Source organism: Hippopotamus amphibius, chromosome 1 (genome assembly GCF_030028045.1).
Source record: "Hippopotamus amphibius kiboko isolate mHipAmp2 chromosome 1, mHipAmp2.hap2, whole genome shotgun sequence".
Classification (NCBI taxonomy): Eukaryota; Metazoa; Chordata; class Mammalia; order Artiodactyla; family Hippopotamidae; genus Hippopotamus; species Hippopotamus amphibius.
Genome location: NC_080186.1, coordinates 60,827,156 through 60,844,556, shown reverse-complemented (window position 1 = coordinate 60,844,556; position 17,401 = coordinate 60,827,156).

Here is a 17,401-nt window from a genome sequence, read left to right as displayed (position 1 = left end):
ATACAGAGAGTGAAAAGACAAGCCAAAATTGAGAGGACCTATTTGCCATGCATATAATTAACAGAATCCATGAAGAAATCCTAAAAATCAGTAAGAAAAATTAAAAACAACCCAGTAGAAAATGAGCAACAGAGATAAAAAGGCTTTTCACAGAAGAGGAAACATGAATACACAAGATGTAGCTTAATTCCATTAGTAATCAAGGAAAAGCAAAGTAAAATCACGAGAGAGATTGTTACACCTACTAGAGTGGTACAAATTTAAAGTCTGACAATTTTAAGTGTTGGCAAAGCTGATACAATGGGGTCTATTAAACACAGGTAGTGTTGCCAGATAAAACACAGGGGGGCCCAAATAACTTTGAATTTAAACAAGGAATAACATTTTTAGTATAAGTATATCCCAGATATTGCACGGCTGTACTTACACTAAAAATTATCTATTGCTTATCTGAAATTTGAAGTTAATTAGAAAAAAAAAAGGTAATTAGGTGTCCTTTTTCATTGTTGTTTGTTTTTAGCTAAATCTGGCAACCTTACTCACAGGGAGTTTCAATGATATTTATAACATTCCATTTCTGAACTTGGGTGCTAGGTTCATGACTGCTCATCTTATTGTTTTATTTTTAAAAAACAAACAAACTTTAAAGCAAGTCTGTCATTATTTATAATTCTACCTGGTGGACCCAAAGCTTTTGCTAAAAAATCATCACCAGCTGTAGGCTGGGCTGGAACATCGGGTGCTGGTGCTCCCTGGCCCCCTCGGCATACATCAAGTGGCTTGCGGCTGGGCTTTCTCCTTGCTGCTCTCTCTGTGCGTCTGTTGGGGATTACTGCACCCCACCGCACAAGTAAACTGCAGCTGTTAGAGCCGGTTAGGCAGGGCATCCCAACATCTAGTTTTCACAGAGTCTGGGATCCACTTTAAGCTCACAGTCCAAGCCCTAAGATTTTCTAACCATCAAAGGGCACTCTGACCTGCCCTGCCCCTCAGAGACAACACAAGAAAAGAGATCACAAAGAACATTCAGATTCAAAAGGCTATTAGTTGCAAAATCGCCTAGTCCCATGGGAAGGAGCTTGCTGGAGGGAAGAAAACCTTCCATAAAATTTAATTGATGAAGACTGCCCAGAGACGCTTCTTAAAGCCGTGCATAAGCAACAGGTAAAGACTACAAAGAATACTGAGAGCCCTGAAACAAGAGTAGGACCTTCCAGCATAGCACAAACAGCAAGGCGGTAGTGTGGGGGCTGCCAGGACACACAGAAGAGAGTCCAACCAGATGTGCTTAAAGGAGCCCCAGGACCGAGACCAGCTCTGTTCTGCTCACTGTGTATTCCCAGTGGTTAACCCACTGACCAGCACAGAGTTATCCTCAGTAAATGTTTGTGCTCGGAATGCATAAACACGTAATGAATGAAAGAAGTAGCAAAGGGAGGATTAAAGGCTACTATCAGATCCTTAGAAAGGAAGAATTAAAAAGTCACATCCTGATTCTCTTATATACTGCATTGTGTATCAGTATGCAAATTGTTTATTGTCCTCAATACAAAATGTGGGTTCATAAAGCCTAAATTAAAAGAACCCCTGGGTGAAACCACATATCTATTTCAGTCAAGAACCCGGTGTCCAGAGTGGGCAGAACCAAAGAAGGAGCTTCGAATAGATCTTGACTAGGCCTGCTTCTGCCTGGGTTTGCTTAGTCACCCTGGCATCACTGTTGAATACATCCTTGGTTTCTTCTGGAAGACCTTGAGGGATGATAGCCAAACTTCTGACACTTTGCCTTTTGCCATAAGGTCCCGATACACTCAACTTTTCCATCAATTCCTGCATTTAACCATGTATTCAATAAATATGTATGACACATGTGCCAGGTACTGTGTTAAGCCCTGGAGACTTAGAGGTAGTATTTAATAGCACTTACTAAGTCAGGCACAGTGTAAAGCACATTGCTTAAATTATCTAATTTGCAGCTCTAAGCAGTAAATACTATTATTATTCTATTTTGCAGATGAGGAAACTCAGGGGTGAATAAGACATGGTCATGGCTTCAAAAGGGGAAACAGACATTTGCAATATGCCATCCTGAGGATTTTCTAAAGTACCATGGGAACATAGTGTATATATGACCTGGGATGTTGTCCCTAAACACCTGTACGAGTTATGTATTGCTGCAAAACAATATTACAATCCAATTAGCAGCTTAAAACAACACATATTTATATTCTTACAATATCTATGGAATCAGGAGTCCTGGCATGATAGCTGGATCCTCTGCTTCAAGGTCTCACACAAGGCTGCAGTCAAGGTATCAGCCAGCGCTGGGTTCTCATCTGAAGGTCTGACTGGGGAAGGATACGCTTCCAAGCTTTTATAGTTATTGACAGCATTCAGTTCCTTGTGGCTGTTGGACTGAGCGCCTCAGTTTCTTGCTGTCTGTCAGCTGCCCTCATTTCCTTGCCACGTTGCCATCTCCACAGGGACGCTCATAACGTGGCAGCCTGCTTCTTCAAAGCCAGCAAAGAAGAGGTTCTCCCAGCAAGAGAGATGTTAGAGTCTTATAACTTGTAGCAAAATCCAGAAGCAGCATCCTATCACCCTTGCCATATTATGAGTTAAAGTGAAGTCACAGGTCTGGCCACAATCCATGGGACAGGGGTGACAGAAGGATGTGAATACAGGAGATTGGAAGCACAGGAACCACTTTAGAATTTACCACCCTTTGCTCTTCTTCATCTGCCCAGATTAACTGCCCCTCCTATCTGCCTCCAGGGCTACCAAGGCTGTCACAAGCAGCTGCGCATCCCCCTGACTGCAACATGAAGGGCACCCTGCCCCTACCTGGAGCTGTATAGCACACAACTTACCTAACCATACACAGCAGCCCTGCCACTTGCATCACAGTGTTTCTAACACTGCACTGTGCGTATCTGTTTACTTTTCTCTCTCTCTTCACTATATTGTAAGCTCCTTGAAGTCAGAGACTTGCTAGATCCCCAATATAGCAAGTGCCAGGCAAGAGTTTGTCAAATAAATGGGAGGAAGAAGGTAGCCTGGGGAAGACTTCTCAGAGAAGGCACCTGGATCCTCTTCCTTGTCTCTCAGCTACAGCTGGAGACACAAATTCCTTAAAGAGACTTCAGGAACAATTTCTAAGGAGATATAATAATAAAAATTTTGGTATAATACGCTTTGGTTTCCTACCGAATAATCTCCATGGAGATAAACACAAAAACACCCTGTGGGTTCAACCCAGTAAAAATCAGTGTCCTTGTTCTCTTAAGGAGGTAGCTGGAAGTAGCAAATGGGATGTTGCTATTTTTCTGAAACAGGCAAGTAGGGCCCAGAGCAGAGAAAAGGCGCTGAGCTCCCTGCAGACCAAGTCCCGAGGACATGCAGCTCTGAGGAGCATCTCTCTGTGGGGCTTGCTGAGTGATGCCATCTTAGGGTTGCAGCCTCAAGCTCCTCCCCACCACCCCGCTTCTCCTACTGCTCCACCACTGGTCCCTGCAGCACGCTGAGAGCTTCAAAATAAATAGAGAAGTGGACAGAACTAAGGAAAGTCTTAAAACTGGGTTACATGTTTTAAGATCAGTATCAACTCTCAGGGTTTTCATCATATAAAATCATCTCTGTTTCTTTAGAGTTGCTTTATGGTTTCCATGTTACAGGCCTTAAGTCATTCGCTGTGGTTCTTCTAAAGACTGATAATGGTAAACTTAAGACCAACACTCTATATCCCAGGTCACGGCAGCATCTCACCCAGCCTTGACCAATGGGCCAACTTGGAAATTTTAGAACCATCAGCCACACAGGAGGAAACCAACCATACGTGCAGCAGTGATGGACACTAAAGGACTAAAGCCAGAAATGGCCCCCACTTCAAAAGGATCATTCTGTGATTTTTCTCTATGGAGACAGAGTTGGTTCCTCAAATTAAGCTAATAAAGAAACAGAAATCAAACACTTGCCTGAATGCCACCCACACCGCGCTGTCTTGGAGAGGAGAGGCAGGGATGAGCAGAGCTGAGCTTTGATGGCGCTCACGTTATCTGTTCGGTCACTAGAGGCCTTTGGACCTGATGTTCCTCTCCGCTCCGAGGAACGCTTTGACTCAGAACAAAGGCCCCCACCAGAGACGTTCACGGCCTTCTGTGGCTGTCCCCACAGCACAGATCACCTTCACACTGTCGAGACACTGATTCACTTCTGCTGACCGCCTCCCGGGGCCCTGCTCCTGAACGATGGCTTCGTTAGGAAGTTTCTTTTATGTTGCTTTTATTAAATGTGAGCTTTTTGGTGCCCTTGAGTGGTTTTGAGGCAATAAAAACTACTCAGAGGTCAATGTTGCTTTTTAAAACTAACATTCAATTTATTAAAGTTACAGATTAAAAAAACTATTTTTTCTGAAGCTTTTAAGTTCCTCATCAAATATTATTGTTCACGGTATATTATATATCCTGTCATATTTTTTAAAACGATGTCAAAGGCCTTTGAATAATACATGATCGTCTTTCTAAGCTTAGCTAAATTAACACCTTCAAGCATTTTAAATTGCATTTATAAATCAATGTATTCTATTTTTTTAAATTATTATATCCATGTTTTGATGAAATTAACACAACCTTCCTGAGCACTCAGGTAACACGGAATGCTCATAATTCAAACTTATAAATAAGGTTAGCCTTAACTTCTTTTAAATATTTCAAAACTGTGTATAAACTTAGTAAAATTATAACAAAAATTGAAAGCAATTATTCACACATTATAAATTGGAATTTAAAATCTGTTAATTTTAATATTAGGCCAAATTGTGTTAAGCATTACAAGCACATGAAATACCAAATATATGCTTCTCCTTCCCACAAAATATTAACATACCACAGGTTGATTTCTTAAACACACCCATACTTAAATCTAAACCAGCCTGGGGTGGAGTGCTGCTTCAGGTCTGTATTGCTTCCTTAGGGCTGCTGCAACAAATAATCACAAACTAGGTGGCTTAAAACAACAGACATTTATTCTCTCTCAGTTCTGGAAGCTCAAAGTCTGATATCAGGGTGTCGGGGGGTCCTGCTCCCTCTGGAGGCTGGAGAGGAGAATCCTTCCTCACCTCTTGCAGCTTTGGCGACTCCAGGCATTTTTTGGCTTCATTGGCTTGCAGCCACATCACTCCACTCTTTGCCTCCATCTTCACATCACCTTCTCTATGCGTCTCCTCTTCTATCTCTTATCAGGACGCTTGCAACTGGATTTAGAGCCCACACAGGTAATCCAGCCGGAATGATCTCATTTCAAGATCCTTAATTTTATTAAATCTACAAAGAGCCTTTTCCCACATAAGGTAACATGTGCACATTCCAGGAATTTGGACATGGACGTGACTTTCTGGTGGCCATCATTCTGCACACTATCTGCACAAAGGAGTTGTCATTGCAGTGAGTCGCAATAATGCCCAGAGGTGGTAAAACGGTGCCTTTCTGATGGCAACACTGCTGGGATATACTAGTTCTATTTATAGCTTTGCTACCAACGCCCTTCAGATGAGGCTGGCTCATAGTCCAGCCTGAGTTTACATTCTATTTTACTGAATTTCTTCAACTCCTTACAGAGTTCTGCACCAACCCTCCTCCCACCTGGACTGCACACTTCACTTGATTAGGTTTTGCAATTATTAACTCAACATATAAAAATATATTTTCTGGTTATCTCTAAAGACATTTGAACTTCAGAATCCTGGATTCTTGGGACTTGCTAGGTGGCACAGTGGTTAAGAATCCGCCTGCCAATGCAGGGGATGTGGGTTCAAGCTCTGCTCCAGGAAGATCCCACATGCTGTGGAGCAACTAAGCCTGTGTGCCGCAACTATTGAGCCTGTGTGCCACAACTACTGAAGCCCATGTGCCTAAAGCCTGTGCTCCGCAACAAGAGAAGCCACTGCAATGAGGAGCCTGCACACCATAATGAAGAGTAGCCCCTGCTCGCCACAGCTAGAGAAGGCCTGTGTGCGGCATTGAAGACCCAACACAGCCAATAAATCAATAAATAAATAAATTTGTTTTTTTAAAAAAAGAATCCTGGATTCTTTTCATATTCTTTCAATCTGTTAGGCTCATCAACTCTTAGGGTTAGTGATTAAAATGGTACCAAATTGCATTCTGGCATTCTTGTCATGGTTTTGCCTGACTAGTGGGTCCCACTTCTAAGGTCTTTCCACTGCCAGTTTCAAACAGCTGGGTAGGAATTCTCTTAGGCCTTTGAACAAATCATTGAAAAATGAATCTCTAAGAACAAATTCTGACAGTAGGTCTTTACATAAAGCAGGTGGATTTGTAGAGTGGTTAAGAAACTATTCTATATGTATAAGCTGTGCAGCTTGAGAAAATTACTTAGTCTTTCTGAGCTGGTGTACCCGTCAATAAAGTGGAGGTAACATCATTCCAAGTTACCTCATTGGGTTCTAAGGATTAAAAGGGAAGCGCATGTAGAGTACTTCCCACAGTGCCCAGGTTATAACAAACACGCAAAAAGTGTTAGTGATTAGAATACTAGAATTTGTGTATCTAAAATCTGTTCCGAAGAGTGTTCCCATGTTCCCTAGGGACTATTTGAACACATTTTTGGCAGATAGAGATAGTGCTTAAAAGGGGGTTCTCTCCTGCATATAATACATTCATTCATTTTTCTTTATATTCAAATATTTATCGAGCATCTACTGTATTCCAGGCACTGTTCTAAGTGCTTGGGATGGATCACTGAACAAAACAGGCACCAATCCCTGCCTCATGGAGCTTAAGTTCTAGTGGAAGCAGCCTTATTGAAGGGGATAAGTACTACCAAAAAGATGGAGCGGGGGAAGGGGGAAGGGCAGTGCCAGGTGTGGGGTGGGTTGCAAGTTAGATACGATGGTCAGGGCAGACCTGATGAAGAAGGAGACGTTGAGTAAGGACTTGAAGGAAGTGAGGGGTATACAGATATATGGGGAGACAGCGTTTCAGGCAGAGAAAACAACAGTGCAACAGCCTTGAGGTGGGAGCATTCCTGACATGTTCAAGGACAAACAAGAGGTAATGTAAGTGGAGTGGTGTGAATGAGGGGGAGAGTATAAGGGAAAGATGTAGAGAGATGACAGGGCTAGATCTTGAAGGTCATTAGTATGATTTAACTTGAATTTTAAAAGGATCACTCTGCTTTTTTTTTTTTTTTCTTTGAGATACAGTTAACAGACAATAAACAGCATATATTTAGAGTGTACAATTTGGTATCCCAATTTCCCAGTTCATTCCCCCCCAACCCTCCCCGCTTTCCCCACTTGGTGTCCATGTGTTTGTTATCTACACCTGTGTCTCTATTTCTGCCTTGCATTTCCTCTTTCATAGTTGTTAGCATTTGCTTTATGTATTGAGGTGCTCCTATATTGGGTGCATATATATTTATAATTGTTATCTCCTCTTCTTGGATGGATCCCTTGATCTTTATGTAATGTCCTTTCTTGTCTCTTGTAACATTTTTTATTTTAAAGTCTATTTTATCTGATGTGACTATTGCTACTCCAACTTTCTTTTGATTTTCATTTGCATGGAATCTCTTTTTTCCATCCCCTCACTTTCCGTCTGTATGTGTGCCTAGGTCTGAAGTGGGTCTCTTCGAGACAGCATATATATGGGTCTTGTTTCTCTATCCATTCAGCCAGTCTGTGTTTTCTGGTTGGTGCATTTAGTCCATTTACATTCAAGGTAATTGTCGATATGTATGTTCCTATTACCATTTTCTTAATTGTTTTGTATTTGTTTTTGTAGGTCTTTTTCTTCTGTTTCCCGCTTAGAGAAGTTCCTTTAGCATTTGTTGTAGGGCTGGTTTGGTGGTGCTGAATTCTCTTAGCTCTTGCTTGTCTATAAAGCTTTGGATTTCTCCATCAAATCTGAATGAGATCCTTGCTGGGTAGAGTACTCTTGGTTGTAGGTTCTTCCCTTTCATCACTTGAAATATATCATGCCACTCCCTTCTGGCTTGTAGAGTTTCTGTTGAGAAATCAGCTGTTACCCTTATGGGAGTTCCCTTGTATGTTATTTGTCGTTTTTCCCTTGTTGCTTTTAATAACATTTCTCTGTCTTTAACTTTTGTCAACTTGACTAATATATGTCTTGGTGTGTTTCTCCTTGGATTTATCCTGCCTGGGACTCTCTGTGCTTCCTGGACTTGGCTAGCTATTTCCTTTCCCATGTTAGGGAAGTTTTCAACTATAATCTCTTCCAGTATTTTCTCAGGTCCTTTCTCTCTCTTGTCTCCTTCTGGGACCCCTATAATGTGAATGTTGGTGCGTTTAACATTGTCCCAGAGGTCTCTGAGGCTGTCTTCAGTTCTTTTCATTCTTTTTTCTTTATTCTTTTCTGCATCAGTGATGATCACCATTCTGTCTTCCAGGTCACTTATTCGCCCTTCTGCCTCAGTTAATCTGCTATTGGTTCCTTCTAGTGTATTTTTCATTTCAGTTATTGTGTTGCATATCTCTGTTTGTTTGCTCTTTAATTCTTCTAGGTCTTTGGTAAACTTTTCGATCTTTGCATCCAGTCTTTTTTCAAAGTCCTGGATCATCTTCACTATCATTATTCTGAATTCTTTTTCTGTAAGGGTGCCTATCTCCTCTTCATTTAGTTGTTTTTCTGGGGCTTTATCCTGTCCCTTCATCTGCTACAAAGTCCTCTGCTTTTTCATTTTCTCTATCTTTCTGCGGCTGTGGTTTTCACTTCCACAAGACGAAATACTGCTGATACTGCTTGATTCTGCTGTCTGCCTTCTTGTAAGATTCTGCTTTTTTGATAAAAAGAGCTAAGGCAATTTGTTGACATACTTGGATGTGGGGTGTGAGGGAAAAAGAAGTGAAGGAAAGCACTAAGATTGTTGACCTGAGCAGCCTGAAAAATTGTGTTACTGTCAACTGAGACAGGGAGGGCTGTGAGTAGATCAGCTTTGTGGTGGGAGTGAATGAATACTAGATATTCAAAGGGGAATTTTCTTTTCTTTTTCCAATTTTTTAAAAATTGAAATAGAGTTGATTTACAATGTTGTGTTAGTCTCAAGTGTACAGCAAAGTGAGTCCATTGTACATATATATATTCTTTTTCAGATTCTTTTCTATTATAGGTTATTACAAGATATTGAGTATAGTTCCCTGTGCTATACAGTAGGTCTTTGTTGTTTACCTATTTTGTATATAGTAGTGTGTATATGTTAATTCCAAACTCTTAATTTACCTCTTCCTCAAGGGGGGGATTTTCTATATGAGTTTAGAGTTTGAGAGAGAGACAGAGAGGTCTTGGCTACAGATAAAAGTTTTGGAGCTGTTGGCATATATATGGTATTTAGAACTATGTGACTAGATGAGATGACCAAGACAGTGGTGGTGGATAGAAAAGAGAACCAGACTAGTGGCAGAGCCCATCAGCATTGAGAAGCCAGGGAGAAGAGTGAAACCAGCAAAAGAGACTGAGAAGGGGCAACCAAGAGATGTGGTGTCCTCGAAGCAAGGGGCTGATCTTCAACAGTGCTAAAGTCTGTATTTAACTCGAAAAGTCTTCCATGCAATGACACGGAGCCCCTTAACTGTCCAGGTTGTGTCTATCGTAGCCCTCCCAGTTTCCCCTAACTCTTCCCCTCTAGCTAAATATCTTTTGACTTTCTGCATAGACTTCTGTAGGAGAATGGAAATGGATTTTAATAATTAAAAAATTAAGCAAATAAAAATCAAGAAATACACCTTGGGATAGCAATAATAATTTTTTTTAAAGTATGCCTATAATTCGTTCACATAATCTACATAAAATGTGCACATCACATGCAAATGCTCTTGAAGTCATTGGTTCTTAGGAAAATTCCAGTTGGTTCCATAGCAACAGTGAATTTTATGCTGCAGCCTGTAAGTAGTGCAAAGGAAGTACATATGGCACTTTTGGGTACAACTCTGGCCATGCATTTTGGACAGTATGGGCAACCACCAATTTTAGCCCCTTTCTTGCCCCATGAATAGCTACTGGAAGAGCCTTAGTCATAACATAAGCTTTTTTTTTTTTAAAGGACCACAGTCTTTTTTTTTATATAAATTTATTTATTTATTTATTGGATTTATTTTTTTATTGGCTGTGTTGGGTCTTCGTTGCTGCACACGGCTTTCTCTAGTTGTGGCAAACGGGGGCTACTCTTCATTGTGGTGCATGGGCTTCTCATTACGGTGGCTTCTCTTGTTGCGGAGCATGGGGTCTAGATGCTTGGGCTTCAGTAGTTGTGGCACACAGGCTCAGTAGTTGTGGCTCACAGGTTCTAGAGTGCAGGCTCAAAAGTTGTGGCACACAGGCTTAGTTACTCCGAGGCATGTGGGATCTTCCTGGGGCAGGGCTCAAACCCATGTCCCCTGCATTGGCAGGCAGATTCTTAACCACTGTGCCACTTTGGAAGTCCCTGTGAGCTTTGTGAACTTAGAATCAATCTCATTTTCCTTGGTATCTTTCTCAGTACCCAGCACACTATCTGCCGTATGGTAGATACTCTGAAAGTGTGCTCAGTGAATGAATGAATAGTGAGTGCATGCTGCATTAATGAATGACTTGAAAGAAAAAAACTTTCTTGGTCAGAAGCTGAAAGTCAGACAAGCGTAAGTATACTTAAATGTACTTCTGTATCTATAATGTAAAAACTCAAAAGTGTAGGTTTTCCACCACAGGGTAGGCAAAATACTTTCCACCTTGTCTGAACCACATATATTTCCAAAAGAAACAACTAGGCAGAAAGAGGAAAAATTCAGCTTTCTAATCAGCACTACTATTGAGGACAGATGATATTTTATTTTTCATATATCTATCATTTTTTCTCTAGCTACCAGTGCAGGAATTATGATTTTCCATATCCTCAAAGACAAAAACTCTCTGCGAGAAGGCAAGTAAACCAATGTCATCACTGAGTATACCACACAGGTGCTTAGGAGAAGCTGTATTACTGGCCGAAGGGGCATAAAATGGACTTACTCTGCAAACCAATCAAAAGGACCATTTCCGTGAGCAGCCACTTTATTAGATGAATAATCAACAGTCTATCTAGGGCCTCTTTCCATGGGGGGAGCAGGGGAGATAAAGATGCTTTTTGTCAGCGTGTTCTAGTTTTTCATGTGATCGTTTGCTGTCTCTAGAATTTTTTTTTCAGCACTCAGACAGCTATAAAATTGATTGGCTTGAAAGCCAAATAAAATAAAACACAGTAGCCTACTTTATCATTTACTACTAGCTATTTATTATGAGCAGTGCTGTGTTGGGATATCGACCCTGAGATTAAAGCTAGAGAAATATAGATTCTAAGATTCTGCAGACACATAAAGCTCCCCAGCCATGGTGACGGATGATAATGAGATTATACTCAGAGGCCATCTTTTATCTCAATGGAGCCCAGCAGCTAACATTTCTTAAAAATAATGAATTGTACAAACAATGCAGGGAACGTTTGCTTAGCAGTTCTGCAATGCAACTTCCTAGGGCCCTAAGTACGCTGGCAGGCTGCCCAGCTGTCTGGCCACTGAGAGCAAACACCCCTTCAATTTGTTAGTTGGTTGGCTGAATCATTTGTTCCTTCATTTACTTCAACCCCTCCTTGGCTGCAGGAGGCGCCCTTCTCCCTGAATTTTCTTTGTAACCATCATGTTCTTTCTTGCCTCCATGCCTTTCTTTCTTACAGTATCCTTCTACCTGGGAAGCCTTCTTTCCTCTCCAAAATCAAAATCTTACTCCTCCTTTAACACACAGCTCAACTCTCACATCTTCTACAAAGTCTTATGCAAAAATTTAGAGTAAATTGGCTCTAGATCTAAATCCTGGCTTGACTACTTATTGGCAGTGGAGCTGAGGGCCACTCACAACACCTGTCTGAATCTCAGCTTATTTGCTACAAACTCGAGGTTAAAATTCTGATCTCCAAGATTTCTATCTAATTCTTACTTATTCTAGGGACTAAATATATAGTGCACAACACAATTTCTAACTCGATCCATGTTCACAATTGCTAACTCATAGTAGGCACACGATCCATGTTAGTTTCCCCTATTTTGCCTTCTTTTCTCAGTTAAAATTTCAGCCCACAATTAGGTTATTAAACAGACAATGAATGTCTTCACAGCAGGAAGTCCTGGATCTCAGGCTCTTCTGTGAAACTTCCCTTCACCTTTTTGCTTTAATCTGTGGATCTGAACTCTGGTTACACATGGCAATCACTTTGGACGTACCCACGGCTGTGGCCAAGTCCCAGAGATTCTGATCTAATTGGTTGGGATGGAGCCCAGACATTACTTGACAAACAACTCAACTCTCTGTCTTCACCACAACTGCAGCCAGGCAACTAGTCAGGCTGAAGGGAAACACATGAAGTTTCTGAATGGTCTTAAATCTCACTGGGTGGGCCTTGGTCCAGCAGCCCTACTAAATCCCCTTCTCCACTCACTGGCCTATTCCCTTGGACAGTGATTTCTCACCTCCTCTTCTCTACTCAAACCTCCAACTCCTCTTGCCTTATCATTATTCTCTGCTAAGGATCTGAAGCCCTCACTCACTGATAAGATAGGGAAAAAAGTGAACACGCCCCCATCAGCATATCTACCAGCTCCCTGCTGCATACCTTTTTTTCCCCCCTCTGACTAAGAATGGAATGTCCCCATTGCTGTCAAAGGCCAAACTTTTCACTTATTTCCCGGAGCTCATTCCTTTCAGCAATCATCACCATGACTCTCCTGAATCATCATGTATTCCCTCTTTACTGGAGCATTCCCACCAGCAACTAATAAGCTGTAATAATTCCCATCTGAAAATAAATCCCACCCCCACCCCTCAATTTCACATACCTCTCCAGCTACTCCCCCATTCCTCCGCCTTTTTAGGAAAATAAAAACAATAATTTAAAGATAACTAGTCCTGGGACTTCCTTGGCTGTCCAGTTGTTAAGACTCCATACTTCCACTGTAGGGCACGTGGGTTCAATCCCTGATCAGGGAATTAAGATCCCGCATGCCACGTGGTACGGCCAAAAAAATAAAAATAAAAAGTAAAACAATAACCAGTGCTCACTTGTCTCCTCTCCTCTCCTCCCAATCTCTCTTGAATCCCCTCCAATCATGTTTTCACCACCACTGTACTGAAATGGCTTTGTCAAGGTCACCATAAACCTCCAAAGCCAGATCAACAGTCAATTCTCAAACCTCAAGTCGCAGCATTTGATACAGTTGATCACTCCTGGGTCTTACGAACACTTCTTTCTCTCCCCACACCACTGGCTGCTCCCCTCCAGTCTCCTCAACTGACTCCTCATTTCTCTGACCTCCAACATTGCAAATGCCCAGGGTCACTTCTGGAATCCATCTATACTTACTGTCTGTGTGATTTAGCCCAGCCTTGTGGCAATAAATACCACTCATATACTGGTGACTCTAAGATTAATATCTCCAGCCTGGACCCCTCCCCGAGCAGCAAATTTGTTTCTCCAGCTGCCTTCTCGATATCTTCACCTGCATGTACCTTTGCAACATCTAGTACCACACTAAAACTGCATTCCTGATTCCTACCCATCCCCAAATCTGCTGCTCCTACCACTTTCCCCATCGTAAAAAGAAATCCCATGTTTGTAGTGGTTTGGATCAAAACACTTGGAGTTGTCTTAAGACACCTCTCTTGTTGCTATATCCAATCCATAGCAAATCCTACATCATACACGTTTTTCAATGTTATCACAGTATCCATATTCATAACTTAAAATCGCCAAATAGCATTCCATCAATAACAATAACAACACTTACACAGTGCCCAGCATTGTTCTAAGTGCTTGACATATAACTTACTTAATCTACAACAACTCTATGAGAGGTAGAACCTCGATCCCTATCTTATAGGTGAGAAACAATGCATAGAGGAATTGCCCAAAGTCACAGAGCTAGTACATGGCTGAGATATGAATGCAGGCAATTTGATTCCAAAGTCCATGTGCTTAACTTCAATGCCTTACATTTATCACATGCTTGAATATTTACATTGTTTAGAAGTTTCCAATGTTGTAAATCATGTTGTTTTGATCACCTTTGTGTAATAAACCTTTTCTTAATTTAGAATCATTTCTTTACATACATTCTTGAAAGTTGCATAAACATTCTCAGTGCCTAAAATGGCTAACCTATTATTAGTAAACATTGGGTCTTTGAAATCTGAAGTTGTATACAATGGTTGGAAACTTTTTTCTTAATAGAGAAGAACCTCTGAAGAACTTAGCTAAGTTTGATCCTGATTTAGTCACTTAAGTACTCATTCCGTCTTGTGGTCTTCAATTTCCTCATCTGTAAAATCAAGATAATCCCTACATTACAACTTCCTTGCAATGATGCGTAAATCAGGCCCTTATTTCTATCAAAAGAAGAAACTTTAGTGTTACTTTCCCCCAAACAAACCACAAATTCTGAAACAGATCCATTATCATTCAACTTTAGAAAAGCGTTGATCCACTGCATCTTTTAAGACTGTGGAACACTCAGTTCTGACTTTTAAATAACTTTTAAATAAAATTGCACATCTGCATTTTACACCTATTTGGCTCACTCTTTATCATTTCAAGATCCTTTTCTCACCATATGGAAATCTAAAGGAAAGATTAAGTAGTACGAAATGTTCCATGGCTCTATATCAACTGTGACCACACATTTTATTTCTCGTGCTCTAATCTCAACTTTAATATCACAGGTTTGGATAATGAACAGCCAATAAGTAAATTATGCTGTTATGTTCTTTTTTGTCTTCAGAAGATCCATATACTATAAGATGGAACTCATAAATTACATCTACCAACACTATTTTTTAGAGAATTTTCATCCCTCACTCTAGAACTAGTTACATTATCTTCTACCCACAGTCAAGAAAAACTAATAGGACCCATATCTTGGAAAGGCAAAATCTCAGAAGCCAAGAAGACCCCCCTCCCTTTCCTTTTTGCCATCTGCTATGTTGTCTCTCAGCAGTCAGCTGGATGATCCTTTCTCTGCTCTCCTCTGAATCTGAAAGGTCAGAAGCCTGGGAATTCTATTTCCCAGAATACAAAGCCAGCAAACATCCCAGTTTACTTTCTGCCAGTGCCAGATACAAGAGATGAAGAGGGCAGAAGGGAAGCAGTAGCCATATTCTTCCCCTGGCAGCAGATGTGAGATTTCGCAGTGGCCTCTGACTATCCCTCTGGAGGCAGCTTGCACAAGCTCCTGACCTGTGGGGCAAGAATTTCCCGAAGGTTAGATGCAAACCTGAGAGCTAACAATGGGCTTCCCTCACCTTTGCTCCTCTAGCCTTTCCAACTATTTTATAAGCACCTAATTGCCTATTTTAAATACCTTCCTGCTTCAAGTACCCAGAGTGGTTTGTGTTTTTTGAACTGAAGACAGACTGAAATACCCCATTTCCTCATTTATATAAACCTGTGGTCAAATGTCCACTTAAGAAAAAGACAAGCCTAGTTTAGATGATCATACCAGATCCCTAATCCATAAATTGTAAACTGATTTTAACCCCCAACGTAGCACCTTTATGTGATTTCTTTTTCTTCCCTTAGGTCTTGGAGAATTCTACATCAAGACATATTACAGAGGCCGGATCTAAAATATAGAACCCCAATATCAAACAACGTCCCAAAGGATACCTGGAGGATGGCTACCTTCACATCCATCCATCCTTAATATTTTCAGCTCCCTTTCACTTTATTTCCCTTCAATTACTTTTGTGTATGTTTGACCTACGATTTTGTTTATTCTTTTAAGGGCAGGGACTTTTGCTTGTTATTACCTAGCACCGAGAGAACATTCAAAGATGTCGGTTAAATTACATGTAAAAATAAACGTGTGGGTTTCCATTTGCCTTGATGGAGTGAATAGCAACTCACATACTTTGAATTTCAGTTCATTCTAGCACACATAAGCAGATCATCAAGTCTCTTAGGGTGTCCATTTTGATGAGCAGTTCTATTTTATTCCAAAAATTCCTTCTTCCTTGTATTGATGATGGGTTTACAGTTACACATTTCACACCTGCCTCAATCGCATAGATTTTAAATGGTCTCCCTAGATGATCCTTACGTGCACTAAAGGTTGGGAACCACGGGGCACAATAAATAAAAACAGAGCTCCTTTTATTTGAAATCCCTACGCAGGGAGTAAAATCCAAAGAACCCAAAGGCTTGGGGTTCTTTCCATGATTCACATCCGGGAGGTGATGTATAGAATGACAGAATTTTAGAGCTGAAAAGGTCCTTACAGATCATTTAAGCTTATCATTTAGGAGATCAGCAATCATATCTAGAATTTCATAGATAGTTTAGGAGAGAACTCAGAACCTAGGTATTCTGAATTTCAATCTAGTGCTTTCTTTAAGATGGCTGTCATTACATTTGTGTGAGTGGTGAACTGAACAACTTTGTGTGCCTATCATACTGTGAATGTGCACATGTGTTAGTACAGTTGTCTGACAAGTAGTAGTAAACTTCTAACACAAAATGTATTAAGTGATTCCCAATAGACACAAGTAGTATCTTGAGGAAGGGATAGCGTTTTCTAATATGCACAAAGATGTAACATGGACTTGTGACAGGGGCCACCCTTTCTCTTCAATATAACCTTACGACTAACATAGAATGTGCAAGTGCTAACCTCAGTAACAAATACAATGCAGTTTATGGAAATTTGAATAATGTAAACTTGAAGTTGCTAATATAGAAAAATTTTTATGAAGTTTGTTGTATAAAATTGCAATGCTCTAAAAAGCTGGCAAGACCTGCAAATTCCAAAATTAGCTGATCCAGTAAATTGCAATCCATGTTCATGGATTGACATGCAGAGGTGCTACTTTATATATATAGCATAATGTGACCCACCCTCTTATTCATGGGTACCAGAATCTCCCCCATGCGATTTTAGTGACCATTGTACTATTATTGCACCATAAACCTTTAGTTCAGAAGTTATATATGATAAAATACCCTGAACCCTCAACCACTGCCATTACAGTTTACTACCTGTTAATTTAGGAGAGAACACACTTGCACTGGAGAGAATGATGTAAAAATAAAATATAGTATTAGCGCCAAAAAAAAACACAAAGAAACAAACAAACCCTACAGCAACAGCATCTCCCATCTTAATGTTATTCCTCTGTGAAAACTAACCTTACATTATAAGTATTTTAAATTATGCGATGTGTTCAGGAGAGCATCCCTCACAAAATGCAGCTTCTTTTAAAGCTCCTTCCTGTCTTTAAGTGATTCTAACCCCAACTCCTATGCCTGAAAGACAGTGTAAAGTTGGAAAAAGCTTTAGGAGTTTCCAATGTAATCTCACATTTAGTGGTCC